This window comes from Terrapene carolina, unplaced genomic scaffold (assembly GCF_002925995.2).
Source record: "Terrapene carolina triunguis isolate 2854851 unplaced genomic scaffold, T_m_triunguis-2.0 Scaffold39031, whole genome shotgun sequence".
Lineage (NCBI taxonomy): Eukaryota > Metazoa > Chordata > Testudines > Emydidae > Terrapene > Terrapene triunguis.
The window spans coordinates 1-6,319 of record NW_020703382.1 but is presented as its reverse complement, the minus strand read 5'-3'; the positions used below and the strand labels follow the sequence as shown (position 1 = coordinate 6,319).

The window sequence follows — 6,319 nt, the reverse complement described above, 5'->3', positions numbered from 1 at the left end:
ATTAGTTTACCTTTGGTGAATTGAGGTTCTTCTATTTCAATAGCAACAGGAGGTATCCATTCTTCTGGTGGTTTTTTCTTAAGTACTTTAAAAATATTGTGTAATTTTAGAAAATTGGAATGATTTCAATACTAAACAGACTAAAAGAAAAAAGCAACATAGAAATCTCACTATGAATACAACTGGCAATGGACACAAACAGGCACATGTACATGTGTAATGCTAAAAAATTAAAAGCATCTATAAACTACATTTTACTCAACAAGGTAAGAAGTTAAAGACTGAAATTGAAACAAAGACATTTTTCCAAGTTATAGGAAGCAAATAACTGATGTACCTCTGGGTGGCGGGGCCTCTGCCTTTTTAGGAACAGGGACAGGTACTTTCTCCTCAGGAACAGCTTTCTTACGAACTTCAGGCACTTTAGAAAGAAGAGTTTTAAAAATATTGGTCTCTAGTATTCTGAATATATTTTGTATGTAACATCACAGTATTTCCTTTGTTTAATAATAACAAAAGTGTTTATGTAAGGAAAAACAATAATATACAGAACACACAGTTCTAATGCAAACAATCAGACTATGATTTATAAGAAACTCATATCTTTATTAACAGATACTAAAACCAAGAACTTGAGAAGAGAAGACGTGTGTCATGTCTTTCAAGGTAAGGAAGTATCATTTTAATTAGTAACTGTTTTATACCTTTCGCTGGTGGAGCTTCCTCAATTTTAGGAGCAGCAGGAACTTTTGGTGGTGGGACAACTTTCTTAGGCTTCTCAGGCACTTAAAAAAATATTACAGTGTGTAGTTTAAGAAATAGGAAAGGTATCAAAACAGTAAGGAAACACTTGGTTAGTCAAAAGAGAAGTTTGTAACACACATGTAATAGGGACATACATCAAAAACAACAAAATCAGAAACACTGAGATGCAGAACAACTGACATTTGATATTTAAGAGTTGATGTACCTTTAGCGGGTGGGACTTCCACTTTTTTGGGAACAGGGACAGGTACTTCCTCCTCTATGTGGAAAGGCTCTTCTTCAGTCACTTTAAAGATATTAATGTTAAAGATACAGAATTGATGTATTTGGCATATTTGAACTAGTCCTTGGTTAGTGTATCTATGGAATGCTTGATTTAGGAAATCTAATTCACCCAGTCTCACCTGCACTAGAAGTACTGCCTATCCCCAAAAGAGTAGCAAGATCCAAACTGTGTAGCAATTTACTGATATCTGAGAACCAGGACATACAATAAACACAGGGGGGTGGCTGTGTGAGCGTCAAGTGGAGTTTTAGATGGAGAGACCAGTTGGTAGATTTGTGTTTGGGATATAGACATTTATGTCAAGCAGTAATCTTTTGTGGTGAGCCAAGTCCTTTCTTATATTATAATCTCTGTTGAATTTGTTTTAGAGAAACATTAGGTGGATGAAGGGAAAGTGGCTAATTTACTGGAAGGTTTGGCTCAGATTTAAAAACATGGTTTTCATTTGTCATATATTTTAAAATCAGTGCTGTCATTTTCTAAGAACTCTGAACAAAAAGATTGGGAAGAAAATCACATCAGGCTAACATTAGCTTCTTTTTTATGATGCCTCCTCCTTTTGGACACAATCCTGCAAGTGCTGAGCTACTGTAGGTATGAAGTGCCCTCAAAGACTGATCCAAGTCCCTCTGAAGTCAATGGAGTCACTGTCAGTGACTTAAGTGGGAGATGGCTCAGGCCTGAACACTCAATACCGCTAGGAGATGCTCAGTGCTTTGCAGGGCTAGATCTAATGCCCACTGAAGCTAGTTGAAAGTTTCTCATTGAACTCAGTGAGACACTAGGAACACATAAATCTCACTGGAAATTGTCATCTTGAGAATTCACCCGGACACAGGTAGATTCAACATGTCACGTGCAGAGGGAATTCAGGCAATGGCTTTGTGCTCGCTGCTCTTTGCAGTGTTAAGTTACCTGTGTTACATATCCACCAGTATATTTTTAAAGGTTACAGGTGTCTCTGTAAGTTTGCTCATTCTCACAAAACAACAAGCAAACAAGAATTTAAGTTAACAGAGACAACAGAGCAACTTAAACGTTAATGCACCAATAGTGGGATGTATATTTGACTTGCAGAATTTATACTTTTTGGAGAGTAGTAGCATGTTTCCTTTTCTTTTGGGTAAGCTCCCTAGGCACTTCACTTTATATTACTGAGCACTTTTAGTAACAGCAAAGATATTTATAAAAGCATGAAAAGAAAAATGGAAAGAGACATATGCACACAAAAAAGAATGTCTAAAGCATATATACATGACACAGTAAGGACTCTAGAATTTGAATGTAAGATTTTTCAGCACTGCTGGCATTTTCCATTACATGTAATTTAATTACAAAATTTCACACACAGAAAAAACATAAAAGATAGCATTTTAAACACACAAGAAAATGACAGACGTTAAGGACACAAGGCCATCTTTGAAAAAAAAATGCTGATGAGCTGAAAAGACATTGATACTTTTTTTTTAAGAAGAGACAATGAGCTTCTGCATATGATTGATGCTCAGTTTATGAAAATTAGTGTACATCCAAAACAATTATGCATTGATAGCAGTTTTGAAGGCACAAGAAATGCAAGAGTCTGACCATTTTACATGATTTTCTGCATTTTTTTGCAGGGCAGAAACCACAATTCTATTTAATTTATGACCAAGAAAGTATAAGCTTTTTTTTTTTTTTTAAATCAAACAATTCACAGGTTCAAGGCCTGCTGGTTCCCACTGATTTCTGATATGTAGAAGCCTCTTGTTTCACCAGAAAGAGCTGATGTACCTTTAGCTGGTGGAGCCGCCACTTTTTTATGGACCGGAATGGGCACTTTCTCTTCTGGCACAGCTTTCTTGGGAACTTCTGGCACTTTAAAGATATTGTTTATTTTTAGGAGTTTTGAATTGCTCACAAGTGGCAAAAATAATCAGGCAACAAAAATACAAACACAGAGGCCTGACATTTGTGTATGCCAAATAAGGAACTTAAAGCATAAACCAGAATCTATATTTTATGCAACATAATTAGGCAGTTCAGGACACAAGACATTAGTAACAGACAAACATCTGTTGCGTGGCTTCAAAAGTCAATGTACCTCTTTTTGGTGGAGCTTCCTCCTTTTCAGTGACAGCTACTTTTTCTTGGGTGATAATTTTCCTTTGCACTTCAGTTACTTTAAAAGTATTAAATGTAGGAATAGTTAATTGTAATATGTGGAATGCACTTTAATAATAAGCAACTAGAAATAAATCTTTTTAATCTTGACTGATTTTTGTTGAAAGAAAATATACATAAAATTTCACTGAATACAAAAATAAGACAGTAAAAGAAGGAACAATTTACAAAAACAATACAAAGGACACAAGTGATAGTCTATACATAGTGAAGATCCAGACAGAAGTTACTGTCACTAAAACACAAAATACCTACATGAAAAACATTTGAAACAAATAAACGAACAAAATGTGTAAGATAAAGAAAAAGATAAAGACGTCTAGAGAATTTTATTTTCATTAGTTTACCTTTGGTGAACTGAGGTTCTTCTATTTCAATAGCAACAGGGGGTTTCCATTCTTCTGGTGGTTTTTTCTTAAGCACTTTAAAAATATTGTGTAGTTTTAGAAAATTGGAATGATTTCAATACCAAAGAAACAGCAACACACAAATCTCAATATGAATACACTGGCAATCGACACAAACAGGCACATGTACTCATTTAATGCTAAAAAAATTAAAAGTATCTAAGCTATATTTTACTGATCAAGGTAAGAAGTTATAGATTGAAATTGAAAGAAAGACATTTTCCATGTTATAGGAAGCAAACAAATGATATACCTTTAGCTGGTGGGGCTTCCACTTTTTTGGGAACAGGGACAGGTACTTCCTCCTCTACATAGAAAGGCTCTTCTTCACTCACTTTAAAGATATTAATGTTAAGAATACAGAATTGACCAATTTGGTATATTTGGTCTATTATTGCATATACTACCTTCACAAGTAATGAAATGATTAAAAAAGAATAACCAACAAACAGTATTGACACCCACAACACATATATTTGCTACTTCATTTCCAAATTGTTTCCTTGAGAACACTTGTAAACTTTCAGAAAAAGTATGATGTGAAAAAGACAAATGGAGCCCTTGGTTAGTGTTTCTATGGAATGCTTGATTTAGGAAATCTAATTCACCCAGTATTCACCTGCACTAGGAGTACTGCCTATGCCCAAAAGAGTAGCAAGATCCAAACTGTGTAATAATTTACTGATATCTGAGAACCAGGACATACAATAAACTCTAAGGGTGTGGCTGCTTAAGTGTGAAATGGAGTTTTAAGGAATATTTACAGTGCAAAACCCAAACAAACAAAACCCATAGGAAGGTGTCTCAGAGTTAGGGTCAACGTACATGGGTTCTCACTACAGGGCTTTAAAATAGCAGTGTAGATGTTCCTGCTTGGGCTGGAGCCCAGGCTCAGAAACCAGCGATGGGAGTGGGTCTCAAAGCCTGGGCTCCAACCTGAGCAGAATGTCTACACAGGTATTTTTAGTGCTGTAACCTGACCCTCACAAACCTAAGTCAGTTGACCCAGACTTTGAAACTCACTGCTGCGGTGTTGTTGTTGTTGTTGGGTTTTTTTTGCAGTGTTGATGTATGGTCAGATAGTTTCTAGATGCAACAGAGGAATGGGCAGACCACCTGGTAGAGTTAGGTTGGGGATGTATGCATTTAGTTCAAGCAGAAATATTTGTGCTCAGCCAAGTCCTTTCTTTTATTACAGCCTCTGCTGAATTTGTTTTAGAGAAATAGTGGCTGGACAAAGGAAAGGTGGCTAATTTACTGGAAGCTCAGATTTCAAAATATAATTTTCATTTGTCATGTAATTTAAAATTAGTGCTACCATTTTCTGTGAACTCTTAACAAAAAGACTGGGAAGGAAATTACATCACAATAAGGTTAGATACTTTTTTTAAGGTGCCTCCTGCCTCTGGACATGATCCTGCAAGGTGCTGAACTACTGTAGGTATGAAGGGCCCTCATAAACTTCCCAAATGTCAATCTCAATGACTTATTTGTGAGCTGGGTCAGTCCAGAACACTCAGCACGTCCAGGAGTTGCTCAGTACTTTGCAGGACTAGATATAATGCCCACCCAAGTCAATTGAAAGTCTCCCATTGACCTCAGTGAGACCCTAGGAACATGTAAATCTCACTGGAATTTGTCATCTTGAGAATTCAGCTGCATACAGGCAGATTCAACATGTCACATTCAGAGGGAATTCAGGCAATGGCTTTGTAATCAATGCCCTCCTGCAGTGTTAAGTTACCTGTGTTACAGATCCACCAGTATATTTTTAAAGGTTACAGGTGTCTCTGTAAGTTTGCTCATTCTCACAAAACAACAAGCAAACATGAATTTAAGTTAACAGAGACAGCAGAGCAACTTAAACTTTAATGCACCAATAGCTGGATGCATATTTGTTTTGCAGAATTTATACTTTTGGAGAGTAGTAGCATGTTTTCTTTTCTTTTGGGTAAGCTCCCTAGGTACTTCAGACATTTTAAATTATTGTGTAGGTTTAGTAACAGCAACGTGAAATCAAGAATGTTCAGTAAAAACGCAAGGCAGAATTCATGGCACATTTACAGCACAGACATACAAAGAACATTATATGTTGTATCTAATGCTATATCCAATGTACCTTTAGCTGGTGGCTTCTTCACTTTTTTAGTAATAGAAATTGGTAATATTTCTTCTATGACTACTCTCTCGGGAACATCAGGCACTTTAAAGATACAGAATATTTACATTTAAGAACTTTAAAAAACAATGTACAGAAGCATAAATACTAGAGGCAAGAAGTAGAACACTAATACACAATGGTGTAATTCAGCAATGCAGAAGAAAGATATATAAAAAAAGCTATCTAACTTATATGTGGCTCACAGATCACCAAGGCAACTGCAGATTGATGAGGTATTATGGAAGCATTACATCATAATTTAATACAACAATAACAAAAAGACATAACATATCTCAACATATACATATGAGCAGATGCTCTTTGCTGTACCCACTTCTGCCAAAAGTGCATTTCTACACATTCCAAGTCAGAGCTCTGGTACAAAATCCAATCAAATCCTGAGAAAATTCAGCCCCTCTGTGACCTCAGTGACTGCCCCTTTCCATATGAGGAGAGCAGGGTCCTTCACACAAATGTGGCTCTGTGGCTCTCTTTGAGATTCTCCAGTAAATACAGCAAGAGCCCTCTGACAGCCAC

The 6,319-nt window shown here is 36.3% G+C and overlaps 1 long non-coding RNA gene across 1 annotated transcript; it reads right to left on the bottom strand.

The window, feature by feature from the left end:
* Nucleotides 1-1,035: 1,035 nt before the first annotated feature.
* On the bottom strand, nucleotides 1,036-5,826 carry LOC113405476. Its single transcript, XR_003899999.1, has 6 exons — nucleotides 5,741-5,826; nucleotides 3,875-3,955; nucleotides 3,562-3,636; nucleotides 3,135-3,212; nucleotides 2,825-2,908; nucleotides 1,036-1,051 (listed from the first exon to the last, which is right to left on the bottom strand). It is a non-coding gene; the product is annotated as an uncharacterized LOC113405476 (long non-coding RNA).
* Between the last annotated feature and the right edge of the window lie 493 nt (nucleotides 5,827-6,319).